This window comes from Macrobrachium nipponense, chromosome 9, assembly GCF_015104395.2.
Source record: "Macrobrachium nipponense isolate FS-2020 chromosome 9, ASM1510439v2, whole genome shotgun sequence".
In the NCBI taxonomy this organism is placed as follows: Eukaryota; Metazoa; Arthropoda; class Malacostraca; order Decapoda; family Palaemonidae; genus Macrobrachium; species Macrobrachium nipponense.
In genome coordinates this window covers 80,311,578-80,331,845 of record NC_061110.1, presented here as the reverse complement: position 1 = coordinate 80,331,845, position 20,268 = coordinate 80,311,578, and the positions used below count along the sequence as shown (strand labels likewise).

Sequence of the window (20,268 nt, the reverse complement as noted above, 5' to 3'; positions counted from 1 at the left end):
AGAAGTGAGCCTTCGGAATCAGTCTTTAAACAGGATGGAAATACGATTGTAATCAGTTTAAGAGCTTACGTACCAAGACGTAGAGTCAAGACTTTCTTGTTCAGGAGTAATTCTTGCGGGAATTCGACTACGGTGTAGTTTATGAAATAACTGATGTTCCTGTCTTCGGTAAACTGGGAGTGATTTTAATCTTCTCACTCTTAAATTCGTGTGCTTATGATGTCCTTGTATATCTTACTCTTACTGTTATTGTGGACCTCATATTTCATACATTATTGATAAGTAAACTTGCATAATCTCCAACTTGGAGATCGAGTATCCACACCTTCCCTGCACTTAATGAATTTGGACGTTGCTGGTGGCTTATGCCAGTTCAGGTACTTGTCCTAAGGCCGTTCATAAGTATTGAAGATGTGAAATGGTGTAATAGGCATGATATGGACCTCAGGACTCTGCGCAAGTAACAGAGATCCAAGATTGTTGTAACTGAAAGTCTTCCTTTATTTTGTTTATAACTCGTTCTTTTACCCTGTTATGACATATCCAGTGCTTTTAAGTGAATTTTCACAAGAAGAGTATGTAAATATTCCTTATTCTTTGCTCGTTTATTTATTTATTTGTTTATTTTTTGCTGGTTCTATACGAATGAATACGCATTAATTCATCATAAAAACAATGATTTTATTTACTTTATTTACCGTCACCTTTAAGTGCTTTGAACCATCATATTCAGCTTTATTAGAGATTTTGCTGCTGCTCATCGATGTAATGATGTTCACTTAATTCAGAATTCCAGTGTAAAAATGCAGTTTTTTTTCCTGAACTGAGTGACAGCTCATAATTAATAGTTTTCAGGGGCACGCGCTATATTTGATCATTATTGTCATAACCAAGGGATCAAAATGATGCAATAAATCAACATTTAATTTGTTGATGAAGCTCTAAAGATTCAGAATAAATTATTATTATCGATAAATTTTTAATAATGCTGCTCTGAGAGTAGTTTATTCAAAGGTAATTATTGAGGGAACGGGAAACCCTAATAAACGTCAAAGCACCATAAAACTTCGAAAAACACTGACAGAAAGTGAAGGTGAGATATTTGTTATTCACACTTATTCTTTTCTTGATCATTCGGATTTCCTCAGTGACAGCGAATTCGTAAAACCTGACAATTTTTCAAAATTTATCAAGTGTACCGAAAATGTATTGTTCTCAATTTACGAATATCTGTCGCTACTTTCGGCTTTTCTAATTTCTTGAGAATAATAAAAAAAGAAAATGCTCCTACTGGGCAATCGAAAGCTCTCGACATCATATTCTTGTTAGAATATATATAAAAGTTCTGAAGCCGAGAGGGCGCCAAACGCCTCAAGAAGTTAGAATGGGACACTCACCGACTCTTTGTGATAATTGTGAGAGATGTTACCTTAAGTTTGAATTACCTCACCTGTAAGAGTTTCCGTAGTCCACTAAGACGAACTTTAGATGCCCAAAATGTTTACGAAAACAATTTTGAGGTTAGTTTTTGTTAACTCAAATTCTATTTATGTATCCCATTCTTGAGCTGAATTAAGTTGTTTGACTCAAACTTGACTGTGTCCATGGGATGGCTGACAGGTTATTTTCTTTGTCAACAGAAATAAGTGTACCATTTATTTGGAATATCATATTGGTTTCAATCCTTATACAGAACCAGATGTAAATTCCCAAGAAAAAATAGATAAATAAATGAATAAATAAATAGATAAACAAAATACGGTGTCTGACCCAAAAGTTATCGATCGCAGAACAATATCGCTAATTATTTGTGTAAACAGCTGTTGTAATTTGAATTATTCTGTGCTTATTATAAATCAGTAGCTACTACACGACAGTGGTAGGTTCTTTAGCTAAGGGACAATGCATAACCGTCGTTTGTTCATTCAATTTGTAAGAAAAGTTTCAGGCCCTACCCATTCACTTGACAGTTAAGCGTGAGTTATTTATGGCCCTTGGTAGTTATTGATCCTTATTTTATCTGATTCTTGCATGTTCTTTACCAAGTAATTTACCAAGTGACTGTTGATTGATTTCCCAGGAGGCAAAGCAAGCTAAAGTCACGTACACAGAATTTCACTACTGGTAAAAATACAGAATTTCAATGGTCTTCGTAAGATAATCGTGACGATTTTGGCCTAATAAATTACCAAATGAGTCTTCATTATAACTTCGTTTGTTATATAACGTCATTTTACGTACAGAGCTGCTGCAGGTCACTATATGTAACACCTAGAGCTGTAAGTTGAATAACCGATAACATTTGGATTCATTATTGAGTAACTGCTTTGTTGTCGTTGCCTGTTACTTGTTCGGCAAAATATCGAACAGTGGTAATTAGGTATAATTCGCGATAAAAGTATTTATTGGCACGTTAACATTTTAAGTCATGACGAGACTGTTACGTCATAAGACAACCACCTATATAATCCTTCACCAAATTTGTTGTCATTTCCATTAACAGTTCCTTAGCGAATTGAAGCGAACGAGTCCACAAATGATCGCTTATATGATAATAGTTATTAGGTTGAGAGAAGAATGTGATGTAGATATGCTAGTTAAAATGAAGAAAACTTGAATAATAATTTTTTTTATCGTGTTAATATTTGACAGGAACAGATAGTATTCATCGCTCAGCGTTAACATTAATTTTAACGACTTTATTCTTTAGAAATATAAAATATATCATCATGAATATTTTGTTTTTATTTTCACAGGTGAGCAAACAGCAAGTATCCCATCTATGATATATCCAACTAATTATCTATGAGTATTTTTGTGTATTTATGTATATATATACATACATATACACACACACACACGCACACACACACACACACACACATATATATATATATATATATATATATATATATATATATATATATATACTATATATATATATATATATATATATATATATATATATATGGATCGTAAATATTAGCTTATGCGAGCTCATTAAAATATTTCCACTAATTAGCACACGTGATGCCGACATTTCCAGCAATCATATTTAGTGTCTCCTTTTCTATAATGAAAAGAACAGTATCGGACTCTCCCTGGAAGAGTAATTACACCTCCGCAAGCTTGGATGACTGGAAGACCACGACCACGCCCTTCTGGTGCCAATTTGACAGCAGATTGCGTCGAAGGGAATTCGGTACAAAATAATGTTTCAGCTTCCTTTCTCCAGGTTGAAGTTTTAAAGGTTCGGGAAAGATAGATGTGTGTAACTCGCAGTACGAGACGTCATCAATATAATAATACGTTGTTGAAAAGAATTGGCAACGTGCTCGCGCGCTTGAATGCATGTAGTAGCTACGGTAGTATTTAGTATTTTGTGTTTTTGTGGTCTGAACTATTGTACAGTTGTTATAAATAAAATGGGCATCTGCCTATGTAGCAGTTTGCTTTATTTCGAAACAGTGGTACATAGTATTACACAAATCAAGTATAAAAAGCAAAGTATTGCACATAAAAAGTATAAAAAGGGAGACATGTTCTTTATAAAATAACATATACCAATACAAATTCAGAATTACATGGTATGTGTTCTAGAAACACTCTACAAAGCATACGTGACTCAATTACATCACGAATAAAATATATTCATCAAAAGTCATTTAATTATACTTAGTATATTGCAAATATTGAAATATGCACATGCATAAGAGTTAATCTTAGGAGATGCGCATCTTGGCTCTTGATTCTGCATGTGAACAGTTCTGTTTATCATGGCACCATTTTCATTGAACACTAACCCTAAACACATACGCCCTGGGGGGTGAAGGGGGGTGTTAATTGTTAATGCTCTCAGTGCACCTCATGCGCTGCACTGTAGGCATTGCTTACAGTTCTTTGCTTCGTCCCTTCGGCCCCTAGCTGCAACCCCTTCCATTCCTGTTGCTGTACCTCCTTTCATATTCTCTCTTCGAACTTACTTCTAGTGATAGAAGTTCACTCTCGACGTGGTTCGGAAGTCACGTAAAGCCATTGGTCCCGTTGCTGAATAACCACTGGTTCCATGCAACGTAAAAACACCATACAAACAAACAAACAAAAAACCCTATAATAACAATTGTCTTATAACGCAACTGAAAGGTTTTCATCCTGTTACACTATAAAGGGTGCAATACCACTGTGAAACGCACGAGCACTTTTACCCACCTGCTTACTTGATTTCACTGTCTGGAAGAGAGAAAGAGAGAGAGGGAGAGAAACTCTATTAAGATTACCATCTTCCTTCCCTCCTTAACAAGGATCAGACAGCTGCCTCTTAGACAAGACTTATCCAATGTATGCAAATGCCATTCATAGTCGGAGTCGCTTCTGCGTCATTGATTCTCCTCCTTTTTTAATCCCGGGTTGAAGTGGCACAGATATCAAGAGTCCTCGAGGATTCTGGGATGGTCGCAGAACCTTAACACTTGACGTATTCCGTGACGAGGTCGTAATTCTAAGAGTTTCTTTAAGGAGATGGTTTTTCGGTGTGACACACAAAGCAAGATGGTTCCGGCTTTTGTGTTCCGTAGGTTGTCACTGATACAAGTTGTTGTAGACCTCTGTGGGAGACATCGTTTGTGTTTATGAGGTGGCTATGACCACGATATTCTGAACATTTTTGATGCTCTATACTTTTTATGCATTATTATATACATACACAAACACACACACACACACACATATATATATATATATATATATATATATATATATATATATATATATATATATATATGTGTGTGTGTGTGTGTATTACGTATATTTTATGTATGTATGTGTGTATGTGTAATTATATAAATATTTATATATAAATACATGCATATATACATACGTACATACATGCATATACACGCAGTTCACTTTGTGTATATGCACATAGGTTTATCTTAGAGCAGACTCCACGAAACAAGACCTAAAGAACAACTTGAGCGTAAGAAAAGAATATAAAAAAGTTTGTACTTCCGGTACAGACGTCTTTTCTCGGAATTACGGGAGATGAATAAAAGGAACAAATAAAAAGCAAAAGATGACTGCGATAAGTCTAGGGACGATGAGGAACAGATAAGGCTTAATGAACCTACGACCAAAGGCCATTATTTTTCCATCTCTCTCTCTCTCTCTCTCTCTCTCTCTCTCTCTCTCAGAACATGATATTCCTCTAGGTATTTCGGGTTATGAATACAAATGAGATCGGACGAAAGGTGTGGGGGAAAGGAACGAAAATCAACGGGGAAAAAAAAAGAAAAAAAAAAGGGAGGGACTTGTATGTTCATTAATTCTGTGTGTTTGTGCTTGAGTTCGGAAAATCCTTTCAGGGAGTTGTGAGAACTACGGATATTTCTTTGTGTGAGTGTGAGTACGGTAAGTGTTCTTAACGGGTCGGTCCAATCTCAAAGACCCGAGAGTTCTTTTTGAATTTGAAAAACGCGCCTTGGAGTCTTTCTTCGTGTAGTTAGGGTTCCCTTATTGGAAGGTTTCGTTTAATGTAAGGCTGCTGTACTGATCTCTTTGGATGTCTTTTAGAATCTTACATGTTTATCTGATTAGACCACGTGAAGTACGTGGTATTTATCGATGCTCGTTTCGTGTACATAGATGTAACTTAAAAAAAATTGTTGTTTTTGTTTTTTTTCGTGCAGAAGTGTACAAGTTATGTGATATAAATTTGGTTGTATGTCTATATTTACATCGAATATAAAGTGGGTTATATATCCATTTATTTGTATCTAATATAAAATATCTTTATATCCGATGTAGAGGAGAACACTAATTTTAAACTATATATCCTTTATTGTTTACATTGGGATATTCAGGCCAGACTAAAGTAAACTCAATCAATGGCGGCCGTCCCTCTATTTGGACTTTTTATCGCTTTATTTACCGGCATCAGAGTAAGTTAGTTATTGGAGATCTTTTGATTAATTAAGTGGGATTCCCTGAACAAATTTGAGGTTTAATGATTTCCGTCGAAAATACAATTCACAGCTCCTGGAATTGTGCCGTTTGAGTATTAAGGCACGACGGGCTGGGAATTCTGGAATTCGACTGTTCGTGTCGATCCTCACTGCGTTTGTTAGATGTATACGTATATTGTGTGTGTTTGTATGAGAGAGAGAGAGAGAGAGACAGAGAGAGAGAGAGAGACTATAAAGCCACATGAATTATTTTAACTATTTTCTGCTATATATTTTCTCATAGTTACATAGTTACTGAGAGAGAGAGAGGGGGGGCCATGATAATGAGCTTATAATCCCACAGGAATTATTGTAAGCATTTTCTAATATTTATTTGTTTATTGAGAGAGAGAGAGAGAGAGAGAGTCGTTTCTCGATTATTGTGTAGTATTCGTTTCCTCCGCTCATTACCCTTCTCCTTTCTTTGTTCTCATTTGTTTAGGGGTTTGATGATTCCACTGGAAGCACGATTCATATTACTGTAGTTATGATGATTTGGCCGTAATACTCTTTGATGAGGACATTACTTTTAAATTTCTCTCTCCTCTCTCTCTCTCTCTCTCTCTCTCTCTCTCTCTCTCTCTCTCTATATATATATATATATATATATATATATATATATACGTGTATCTATATATATTATTATATATATATATTATATATGTATGATCTATATATGTGTGTGTGTGTGTGTGTGTGTGTGTAATATTTGCTACCTCGCGTGACTTTACGGTCCTCAGTGTAAATTTCGCTTCTCAACTGTTTTCTCTGCTTTGTCTTCCGCAGTCCTCCACTAATTTGAAGCCTCCCTTCTCATGGTTTTCATCCAGTAGGTTCGGGTGTCCCAAACCCTATGTTGTAGGAAGACGTTCAAGTTAACTCCATCTTCCTTTCATCATGATATAACCTACATAATTTTCTTTATGATATAAGTTATAACCATCATGCTGCCTGAATCCTGATGTTCTTCTCAGCACTTTATTTTCAAAACGATAAAATCCTTTATTAGGTTATTGTTGTCATTCCATGATTCCAGTTCACATAGCAACACATAACAAATTGTATTAAACTTATATGTAACATTTTGTATTTTCGTGCAGTTTCAATCTATTTGAGTTCCAGTTCTTATTTAGGGTGACCACTTTTTTTTTATTTGCCAGTTTTAGACTTTCACTTATTCCAAAGAAAGAGAACTTTAATATTCCTTTTTTTTTATTCCTTATGTATACTGTTTAGTATTATGTATAGTGTTTAGTATTGCTTGGGTTTTTCTGAGATTTATTTTGAGCTCCCTCTTTATAGAAATGTGGGTGCATTTTGTTCAGCAAACTGTATAAAACTTGTGTTTTGCTGATTAAAAAAAGCATCATCTGTATTTTCTAAGTGAGTCAAGTTTCTGGTGTCCTATCCACTCTTGTCTTCCCTTCGATCTTCTGACTTCAGAATCCCACAGATGTAGCGTGCGGCAAATCCGATCGTTCCCTGATGTGGAATTTTCTGCCCTTCTCTGTATCTCCTGAGTTGTTACACCTAAAATATTTGTAAGCGATCCATCTCAAACATACTTACTTGCGGTCTGGATCTGTGCATGTAATGTATATCGCCTTATATGAACATTTTTTGTATATGTTCGCGCTTGAGTTTTCTTGAACGTATGTGCGTGCCTGTACGTGTGCACCTGCAAGCATATAAACGCGAACTGACGCTTATCATTGATAGGCATTTTTGAATACGCGCGTTAGCTGGTTTCGACAGACGAGTAGTCGGGTGACGTAGTGTACTATCCATAAACCCCAGATTTGGCAAAAGTGAGATCTGGGATCCCTAAACGTTCAGAGAAGTCCTTTTCCAAGAAAAGATGCTCTGTATCGACTTTATCTCGCGTAACAGTGCCATTGGATCCCTCGTAAATGTGTATATCTAAGAACTCCAGCGGTCCTTCCCTTATCAACTGTTTTGATGTCCTGAAACGCAACACCTCTCTCTCTCTCTCTCTCTCTCTCTCTCTCTCTCATCTCTCCTCGTCTCTCTCTCTCTCTCTCTCTCTCTCTCTCTCATAATTTTATTACATTCTGTGGCTTACTAGATACCTCTTATCATTGTATAGTTATGCTCTTCGCGGAGTCTGACTATTTTGTCCGAAAAAATCAAAGCCTTGATGGATTAGCGCTCTCCCTCACTCTAACTTTAATGAACTTAACTGGTCTGATCACGTAGTTCAGTTTACGTTTGTATTTATTCGTTAAGAGCGTGGCGTGTTTTCGTTCGTTTAGAAAGATTCATTTTCTCAACTTAAAAAGAATGAAAGTTATCTATCAAAAGAAGTTTTGGGGGAGTATCTTTAGACCCTTTTTATAGCTCCGATTTATAATGACATAGTCATTCTTTTAGTATCGGGTATATTTCCTAACAATCTGAATTATTTTTCTTGGCTGTTAAGAAATTCCCCTTTCACATAGTATAGCATGCGTCAAAGATATATTTTAGCAGTTTTCAACCAGTGGTCTGGAAGCCCTTGATGTCCCTTTCTTCTGTACTCTTGAACAAAATTACCCAATTTTTGCTGGACAGTCAAATAAGCGAGTACAGCAATTGAATTAACTGGCGAAAAGTTGTAATTAAAGTTCTTTCTTCTTTAGTGACTATCCTGAAAGTTTTTCCTGTATCCGTATTAATCGGTTGTATATTGTTTATGATCTGTGAAGTAAAGTCGATAAAATGATCAAACTCAAGGTAAATTTACAGAGAAACAATGGCAACAAAGGAAGTCGATCACCAAACAACTCTCATGCCTTGAACTATTCGTATATCCCCCACTAAACCGAGATGGAAGCATTCGTAAAGGAATCGTCTTATGACAGCGTAATTCTTTTAATGCATTCCTATCTCGAGTTAGGAAGTAAAGTTATCTCGAAGCGAAATAATGACCTGCCTGGAAAGACTTTATGCCGGAAACTGGAGGCAATTTCCTGCCGCTGCAAGATTGTAAAAATGTGATGCGCTTTCTCTTGCTTACTTATTACGGCGTTCCTTTAATATAGTCTCTCATTTGGTCGTTAATAAATGCGTCCCGATGGCCATTTGTTTCAAGGAATTGAATGTGTTCCTCGTCTTGTGTTAAGGGTGAACCCACCTTGGGAGGATTCGCCGATTCATGATACGGTACTTGCATCCACAATTTAAAACTGCATTCAAGCGCACTTGCACATACGCACACACATATGTAATATGAATATATAATATATGATATATATATATATATATATATATACATATATTATATATATATTAGATATATATACATGTTTGTGTGTGTGTGTGTGTGTGTGTGTGTATGTGTGTATAACATATCACCAATAATTCAGTCACAATTTTTTTTAATCCGTTCCTAATATTCCAGTGCACTATAACTTGGGAAGAACTAACGCCCAAGGGGATTTGTTATTATTAAGTCCTTCATCACCAGTTGGATTCGAACTGCTACCTGATCTAGAAAGTACTTTGTATAGTGAATCTGATCAGTGAGCCATCAAGAGCCATCTTGATGGCTGAGTGGTCAGAGTCACATCGTTGTGGCTCAACCAAGTAGTGGTTCGAATTCCGCTGGCGGTGAAGCACTTAAGTACATGCGATTTTACTCTTTTCTGATTATTATAATAATAATGTACTCAGGACACAGTACTCCGGAATCATGTTTTGGCGAAAATGTATTGTCGATGTATTCGTAATTTTATTTTTTCCATTCCTTTGGAGGGTCAGTTTGTAAGGACTTTAGAATCAGATATTAATGTGTTAATTAACCCCCCCCCCCCCTACTGGGGTGTGGTAACAAGTAGATCGAGAATGGAAAGACGTAGTTAACATCTTACCTTGACCTGTATATTCCTCAACTCTTTTCTTTTTCTTGTAGTAATCTGGTTTTCAGTTTAATGAATATTACATTTAACTCATAGACAAGAAACATTTTTAATTGATAGTGTTAATTTTAAAAATCTTACTATTTTTGACAGAGTCAAATTTTAAAAATCTTATTATATTTTGACAGTGTCAAGATTGTCTTAATGTATAATATATTAAAAGAGCAATTTTGTTGCCTTTTTTGAATAGATAAAAATCAGTAATGATTTTCTGTGTACCAAGTTCCATTCATCCCTTCTCTCTCCTATTCGTAATAGATCCCCTTCTATTCGACTCTGGATGTCCCTTCTTTCACGTTTATGATTCAAAGGCTTCTATTCATTGCTGAGGTGATTTGTAGTTATTTAAAGTTTGAAGTCACTGAAAGAAGACTAAAGCTTTGATTACGTGCATTCATTTTACAACTGTGATATTACCGTACCACTTCTGTCTGTAACCGGTTTGTCACCTTATCCTGCGTCTATCTATACTTTATTTTTCCCATGCCCTACTGAGGTCAGGTCAGTTGTAAGGCAGTTAACCTTATCCCACATTCCCATTTACTCTCTCATCAGGGACTCTGCACTATCCCCTCCCAATATTAGTCGTACCTTCTCCCCCCTACTATGCGAAGAAAATGAATAAAAGAAGAATAGAAATAGGCCCTCTAAGAATTGAAGGGAGATTAACGAATGAAAAAAAGGAAATTTGCAACATACTGGCAGAACGATATAAGAGAGAATTCACCCCTAGAATAGATAATGAAGATAATGATATAGAAGTAAGGGATGAAAATAGTGAATATTTAGCTGACATAGATATTAATGAAGCTGATATTGTGCAGGCTATTAATGAAATTAAAAATGGAGCTGCTGCAGGGCCTGATGGAATTCCTGCTATTTTGTTAAAGAAAGTAGTTCATTCTATCGCAAAGCCACTTGCAATATTATTAAGACAAAGTGTAGATACAGGCAAGATTTATGATGAGCACAAATTAGCATATATTACCCCTACTTTCAAAAGTGGATCAAGACTAGAGGCAAGTAATTATAGGCCTGTGAGTCTAACATCACATATTATGAAAGTGTATGAAAGGGTAATGAAGAAAAATATTATGAAACATTTAATAAAAAATAATTTGTTTAATAAAGGACAACATGGTTTCGTACCCGGAAAAAGTACACAAACCCAACTGTTAGTCCACCGTGAGAACATATTCAAAAATATGAAAAGCGGAAATGAAACAGATGTGGTTTATTTAGACTTTGCAAAAGCTTTTGATAAAGTAGACCATAATATATTAGCGAAGAAAAATTAGAAAACACAATATCGTGGATAAATAAAGTGGAAGATGGTTAAAAGAATTTTTACACAACAGAAAACAGATAGTTATTGCAAACGATGAGAAATCGGATGAAGCCAAGGTAATATCCGGTGTGCCGCAAGGTACGGTGTTAGCTGCAATACTGTTTGTTATTATGATTGAAGACATAGACAATAATGTTAAGGATTCGGTAGTGAGTAGTTTCGCAGATGACCCAAGAATAAGTAGAGAAATTACTTGTGATGAAGATAGGAAACGCTCTACAAAGAGACCTTAACAAAGTATATGATTGGGCAGAGGTAAATAGGATGGTATTTAACTCTGATAAATTTGAATCAATAAATTATGGAGACAGAGAAAGAAAGCTATATGCATATAAGGGACCTAATAATGAGGACAATCACAAATAAGGAAGCAGTTAAAGACCTTGGTGTGATGATGAATAGGAACATGTTATGCAATGATCAAATAGCAACTCTGTTGGCAAAATGTAAAGCAAAAATGGGAATGTTGTTACGGCACTTCAAAACAAGAAAAGCTGAACACATGATTATGCTTTATAAAACATATGTTCGTAGTCCACTTGAATATTGCAATATGATATGGTACCCACACTATCAAAAGGATATTGCACAAATAGAGAGTGTACAAAGGTCGTCCTTTACAGCTAGAATAGAAGAAGTTAAAGACCTTGACTACTGGGAAAGACTACAATTCTTAAAATTATATAGTCTAGAAAGGAGAAGAGAACGCTACATGATAATTCAGGCATGGAAACAGATAGAAGGAATAGCAGAAAATATCATGGAACTAAAAATATCAGAAAGAGCAAGCAGAGGTAGATTAATAGTGCCCAAAACTATACCAGGAAAAATAAGGAAAGCACACAGGACATTAATCCACTACGCACCAGCATCGATAATGCAGCGTCTATTCAATGCGTTGCCAGCTCATCTGAGGAATATATCAGGAGTGAGCGTAGATGTGTTTAAGAATAAGCTCGACAAATATCTAAACTGCATCCCAGACCATCCAAGATTGGAAGATGCAAAATATACCGGAAGATGTACTAGCAACTATCTGGTAGACATTAGAGGTGCCTCACACTGAGGGACCTGGGGCAACCCGTACAAGATGTAAGGTCTGTAAGGTCTGTAAGGTAAGGCACCTTCCCTATACCCTCTCTAGTATAACTTCCTCCCCCCCTCACCGATCCATTACCATACCACCTCCCCGTCTATATTCCATCCATCCCGCTCAACTCTACCATCTCAGTAATATGCAAATAAGCTCAAACTTTGATTTCGGGACACAACATTCACATTTGAATATTTAACTTTATACAGTTTCCTCAGTAACCAAAGGAAAGTTGGAGAGAGAGAACTCTCTCTCTCTCTCTCTCTCTCTCTCTCTCTCTCTCTCTCTGATTGAAAGAACACCCTTTCTCCATTTCATTGGTCTCTTTTGCACTCTCTCCTATTCATTTTTGAAACTGTTGAGCTGAAATTAGCATATCGTTCCATATCTGACAAAGATAATCCCCGATGGCTAATTGCTTCAGTGGCCTGGAAATAACAGCTCCGTATTAAACCAAGGCTCGAAGAATAATTTTTTGCCTCTTGATTAGAATTCTCCAGTCCCGTCTTTATTAATTTTTGGACATTAATTTGAATTGGTTCTAATTATAATAAATTTGATATTTTTCATCGAATTATTTTATTTCACAGAGATAAATTCAGAAATCATTCTTTCTTTTTCGTAGAATTATTTTGAATGAGCCGTATTGTGGAGGTCCAGTCCCTAAATAAACAATGCGTTCCATGAGGTATTGCCGGTAGGCTAATGTTAAGATCAGTTGGCCATTTCTTTTCTGACTACTCTGGAATTGCATTTTTTATTCAATCATACAGCGAGATTATTTATAATCATTATTATTATTTTTGGTTTTACTTCAGGTTTGACTTATGGTAAAATGAGGTTGCAAATATATAATCTGATATAGAGTTCTTGTCTGTCTTAGATTTTATGAGCTTCTTGTGGACTTGCTGGATCAGATATAGCACCTTGATCTTTATTATCACCATTTTTTATACAGCTTTTGTGTCGACTTAGTTTTGTTAGCAGTATCCATAATTCCTTTTTGTCTCTTTCCTGTCTTTCTTTTAGTGTTGGATTATATGAATAAGTTCTTAGATTGTGCTTTGTTTTAATTTCATTTTGATCTTTTTCATGCACGTCAAGATATTCTGAACCTGCTTTTATGGTCAGCACCCAGCTTAAAATTAGCCACTAATATGACTGAGTTACAGAGATGCCACAATTAGTGAGAGATTTTGTTCCTCTCTCTCTCTCTCTCTCTCTCTCTCTCTCTCTCTCTCTCTCTCTCTCTCTCTGTATTTGTGCTGAAATCGGTTGTACCAGTTGTCTGGCTAGTAAGTATGGTATCTTCAAGGTCATGTTATTGCCTATTTATCCTGTCTGTCACAATAGTAATAAATCAAATGAAACAAATCTCTTTTGGTGCATAGTATCTTAGTGCTGAAGCTCCCTCTCCACCCAAGCTGGGACCTGGGAGAATCCGGTAGTGGCTGCTGATGACTCAGCAGTTAGACTATCGGCTCCCTTAATCCCCCCCACCCCATCCCCCCTATCCTTACCTGACACGGACGGTAAGGCCGTGTTCCTCGTTTGAAAGCTATCATGCCATAAACGGGACTGGAACTCTGGACCGCCACAATGTGAAGTTAAGGCGAAAGGAAATGAGCCATCACGATCTTGTGTTTTAATTTATTGATATTTAATGACAGGGTCCATATATTCATGAATGAAGCAGGAGTGACTTTGCGATGTCTTTTTTTTTATTGAAATATTGAGATTTGCAGGACTGAAGTATCAGACAAATAACTGGATTGGGAAAAGAATCTTGTCACTGATATTTCAGACTTGTGCAGCAAGAGAATCTTATTTTTATTGTAATAATAAAGTGAAAGAAAATAAACAAAAAACAATAACAATGTCTAGATGGGACTTCCTTTTGATGCAATAAAAAATACAGAGAAAGAAACTTGCATTGTGCAATTTTTTCTTCAGTGGGTAACTGCCTGGAAAGTATATATATATATATATATATATATATATATATATATATATATATTATATATATATATATATATAATATATATTACATATATATATATATATATATATATATACATACACATATACATATATATATATATATATATGACTGGTAAAAATGTTCTGTTACAACAGAATTCCATCTACTAAAAGGACCCCATAAAAACACCAATATATATATATATATATATATATATATATATATATATATATATATATATATATATATATATTGTATTACTACTTATTCCTGTCATACAGCTTTTCTTACGTTACATAGGTCAATTAAGAAGCAATGCAAGTGTTCATCGTTTCACGATGTTTGGTTTTATTTCTAGCTATGCTAATTAGAATACTTTAGTTTAGTATATGAATAGATTTTTGCTTCGTATTCGTAGTGAACATATTTCATCGTATATGTTTTTTGTAAAGTATCTTGCAAAGCGATGAATTTGTTTCAGTTTAATGTTTATGATATTTTCGTCGTGACACTTATAAATGGATAAATTGTTCTATAAATAGATATTTGTAACATTGTGTTCAGCATTTAACATCCTGACGCATCTCTATGTTATACAGAACTGTTGGAAAAGTCAGGTTGGATGCCGTTATCGCCTTTCTAGCATTTCGGAATTTCTTCACCGTGATGTTTTGGGTAAGCACTTTTTTTGGGGGTGGGCCAAAACCGCCTCCATTTTTATCGGAAATTGACCGAAAATGCCAAATTCAGGGTGAGAAAAGGTCAGTGTACCGTGTCAATAATCCTTTTACGCGGACGTAAATGTTCACTTGATTCCCACCTGGGAACAGCTGCGTAGGACACTTTCATGCGAATTCTTGCCTTGCTGGATCCTCTCCTTTTCGCTGGAACCTTTTCTCTTTGCTCGACCCTGGTGATCATCGCACCAAAGAAACTGGCGATTTTAAAAGAACAGACTTCTTTTTGTATTGAAAACATATTCTGTGTTTTTCCCTTGTGCTTTTGGTTAATCTGAACACCAGATGGTGGAATTCCTTCGTTTTTTAAGTTTTCAACGGGACTTGAAGAGCATGATACGGAAGTAATGCCAATGGTAGCATTCGACAATTTTGCTTTTTATTTTCTTTACTGACTTCGAAAAGAGATTTCTTGTTTTGTACCCGAAGGCGTCTCGGCAGACAACTTCGTAGATTAATACACCACATGGCTGAATGAAAGGAGAAAAACCCTAGCTTAGGGAAGATGCATAAAACTCTGGCATATGTTGCGTAGGTCAGGTTAGAAGCCCTACAATTATCCACTGTTTTCTCCTGTACTTAAGTTTCGTCGTCTCACGATGTTTCGTTTTACTTTTAAGTATGCTAAGTAGGGTACTGGCATTTAGTAGATGAAGAATTACAGTATCGCTTCTTATTGGTAATGAAAGTTTCTGGTTTTGGGGGGTTTTGAACAGTTCTTTTGGAGCGAAAGAAATTATCTATGCGAAATCTATGTTTAGATTACTTTTGTTAACGAAAGTTTTATTAATTTTGATAGATTATTATATAAATAAATTTTTTATAACGCTGTACTCAACATGTACTATCCTGACGCATCTTTGTCACTTTTTTTTTTTTAAACCTCCTCCATTTTTATCGGAAATTGACCGAAAATGCCAGATTCAGGTTAGGAAAGGGTCAGTATACCGTGACAATAATCCCCTTACGTGGACGTAAATGTTCAATTGATTCCCACCAGGAAACAGCTGCGTAGGACACTTTCATAAGAATTCTTGCTGTGCTGGAACCTCTACTCTGCGCTTGATCCTTGGGATCATCGCACCAAAGAACGGAATTGGAGATTTGAAAGGAAAGAATTTTTTTTCTTTTTTAAACAATTGAAAAGGTATGGTGTGTTTTTTTCCACTTTGTGCTTCTTGTTGATTTGAACGCCAAAAGATGCATATGCATTTTTCTTTATTTGGAAGAGGACACGAAGATCATGATACCGAAAGAAAGTCGAATAACGGCATTTGCCATTTTAGTTTGTTTATTTTCGTATACTGGCTTCTAAAAGAGCTTTCTTGTTGTGTACGCGAAGGCGTATCGAAGACAACTGCATTACCCAATACACTGCATGACTGAATGAAAGAAGAAAAAGCCTCGCGAGGGGAAGTAGGAAGTCTATCCCCTCAAAACAAATGATACATACGTGCTCACACGCACACACTTTTATGGTACGGAATTTTACAGAAAATATGGAAATCGGAACTGGGGGAAAAGTGACTTGAGTATTGTACCTCAGGACAGGAATCTGGTAATGCCAAAGTCTCGGAATTGCTGATATATGCTAAAAATTGTATTTAAATGGAGAACAGCTTAATTCGATGCTATCTCTTTCAAGGATAGAGAGAGAGAGAGAGAGAGAGAGAGAGAGAGAGAGAGAGAGAGAGAGAGCAGGAAGATGTAGCACTACTAAAACGACAAGCAAGCTGACATAAATGTTTAATAAAGAGAAAAAACTGAACGTGAAAAACATATAATAATAATAATAATAATAATAATAATAATAATAATAATAATAATAATAATAATAATAATAATAGTAATAATAATAAGAGGGCTGCTAACGTTATAATACCAGATGCTTAAAATGCGTTTCATGTGGGAACATATTTATGTTTCATATGCTTTTATAATGATAAATAAGTAGGCTGCTATTGTTATAACACAAAATGTTTATAATATAACAATATGTGCTTCATGTGGCAACATATTTAATGATGTTTTATCCTATACGCTTTTATATATTAAGAGGAAAAACCTTTTTAACACTACTAATCACCTAGACTTTCTCTCTAAAAAAAAAACATTAAAAAATTAAATACATAATAGCAGCTCAGGGGATACTCTTAACTGAAGGCCATGACATGAAAAAATTAGCTTGAGAAAAAAAAAATGTCAAAACAGCGCCGAGGATGTGTAAGGAGGTTGGTAACAGACCGAAGGTTCTCGTCACAATTACAACCAGAAAATAATAACCGAAAAATAACAACCAGAGAGAATTCCAGCGTCTTGTTAATGACAGAGATATGGCCTTCGCTTCAAGACCAACTCTACCGCAATATTGCATTGTGACCTTCCACCCGAGACTGTCATAGTACGAGAAGTAGGGCCATTATAATTTTTTGGGGGGTGGGTGGGTGGGGGTTGGAAATTAGTGAAACGAGTAATGCTGGGTCAACATGGTTATTATTATTATTATTATTATTATTATTATTATTATTATTATTATTATTATTATTATTATTATTAATTTATTTTTCTTTTTCAAATAAGTGTTATCATTTCTTTCTGTATATCCCTCTAACTCCTCTTCATTCTTCCCAATGAATGCCATATTCTTTGGAAGCTTGAATTTCAAGTCTGTGGCCGCTGTGGTGGGCTTCTTCCATATGTATAAGGTTCATCTACTGAATAATAATAATAATAATAATAATAATAATAATCAAGCAAAAAAAAAAATAATAATAATGGATGATTATTCAATGGAGTAATTAATTAACGTTGGTTAGTAGAGAGAGAGAGAGAGAGAGAGAGAGAGAGAGAGAGAGAGAGAGAGAGAATGAATACGTCCACTCTGCTCACAATTGCATCATCACAACACCCACACTGCAATTCCAAAATGTCAGTGAGAAACGGCCATGACGCTGCAGAGTAACTGCACGAGTTTGGACATACCATCCATGACGCAATCCGACTGTTTTCAACGTTGTATGAAGTTGAAGTTTCCAGCAACGGTCAGCGGAGAGATCTCAATCTACGGAGGAACCGAAAACAAGACTGAAATAACGGTTATTAATATAACTTCTCTTACCAATCGTGTCCAGAGGGTTAACGTGCGTGAAACGTCTACTCTGTCAAGGGGGTGATATAAATGAATAAATAAATAAAATAAAATTAAACTAAAATCCACGTACGAAACATACGCATACCCGTAAGTTAATTATATGTGTTTTCAATAGCAATTTCTTGTGTAAAAAATCGATTATAGTATTGGCAAATGTGCTTTAATATCTTATTCGCGCTGCCTCGGAATTAATATATTTTCATGCATGTTAACCGATGGGGAAATTTTTTTTAGTTGATAGGAAAGTCGTCGACTCATGGGGCGCGAACTACCGAACCAAGAAATCAGGACGTACAGTGAAGCGCTTTACACCACAAGGCTATCACGATGAATTTCTCATCAACTAAAACAAAATTCCCCGTGGGTTAATATATGAAAATATATCAATTCCGAGGTAGAGCGAATTGGATATTAAAGGATATTTGTAGCTTAATGCGTATATGTAATCACGGTGAAGTGATAAGACACATATATATATATATATATATATATATATATATATATAGTATGTATGTAAACGTATAACTGAATCACAAAAGTTAGGAACGTGATAAATCCATAAATAAAGATATATGCCACGAAGGAAAATGAACGAAGGAGTACTGCGAGACCTTTCGACGTTAAACGCCCTTTACTAAGCAGAAACTGACATACATGAGGCAAAAAACAATACAAGAAGATTCGTATAACTGACAGATAGGGATTGTAAAGAGATTAGTACCTAGAATCCGACACACCTGGAAGATGAGTAACCTTCCCAAACAAGCATAAACAATGGGTGCAATTAAAAGTTTAAGACAATCATCTCAGATACAAGGACATGACAATTAAAGGATTATAGGTGACAGCTATTCAGAACTTTGGTAAACAAAACCATATTCACAATACATATTTACAATACATGTCAGACATACATTACAACGAAGATAACTCTAAGACAACTAATTTTTATTTAAGTCTGTAATTATATCTTTGAGGTCATTCTGAAACATGTTACATACACAAGGGTCTAAATGAAAAAGGCCACGACTAACATTGAAATTACAATGAAAAGTAAGTTGTATTAAAGCAGATTCTAAAAGATTTCGTGATAAGACATCTCTTGACCTTGCAATTACTGAAACACCAACCTAATTTATTCGGTGGTTGTTTTCACTTAAATGAATGAATATTGCATTAGATGTTTGCCCAGTTTTTACAGAATATTTATGCTGGCTTAGCCTTACATCTAGGCCCTTGCTAGACTGTCCGAGATAAAATGAGGGACAATCCATACATGGAATTTTATATATTATGTTGTTGCTTTCTCTGGGGCCATTTTTTATTAACATTCCTTTTAGTGTGTTATTATAGGAAAAAACAAGTTTGACATTAAAAGCTTTTAACAATGATTTCATGGTTTCAAATCCGTTAAAATAAGGCAAACTGAGAATGTTCTTAGAATTTTCTTTCTGCGTGTTACACTATAAAACTTTTTGTGGGCTTTATTATAACAAATATTTAATATATGTGAAGGATGGCATAAATCTTTCCCTATTTTTCTTATGTATTCAATTTCTTGTCAGTCCACAATATTTGGATCTTCCAGGTGTGTCGGATTCTAGGTACTAATCTCTTTATAATCCTTATCTGTCAGTTATACGAATCTTCTTGTATTGTTTTTTGCCTCATGTATGTCAGTTTCTGCTTAGTAAAGGACGTTTAACGTCGAAAGGTCTCGCAGTACTCCTTCGTTTATTTTCCTTTGTGGCATATATCTTTATTTATATATATATATATATATATATATATATATATATATATATATATATATATTTTTTTTTTTTTTTTTTTTTTTTTTTTTGCTTATATCTGCGGGTAAACTTTCCCACTCATCGTATTTCGGTTAACTGTGTGATGTAAGGTAATAGAAAAGCAATAGTTTCACGTTCTGTTGCCCTCACGAGTTCGCTTATAATGCCAGACAAGATAAACAAGTTCACAAATTCTCGCAAATAGCCAATGGGGTTGTCAGTCACTTTTTACCTCTCGTATTGAACCTA

The 20,268-nt window shown here is 35.3% G+C and overlaps 1 protein-coding gene across 15 annotated transcripts in view; it reads left to right on the top strand.

Annotated features, from left to right (window-relative positions):
• The window catches only part of LOC135218482 (uncharacterized), a 1,465,909-nt gene that overhangs the window by 1,030,775 nt on the left and 414,866 nt on the right, over nt 1-20,268 (top strand). The gene's annotated exons all lie outside the window — the stretch shown is intronic.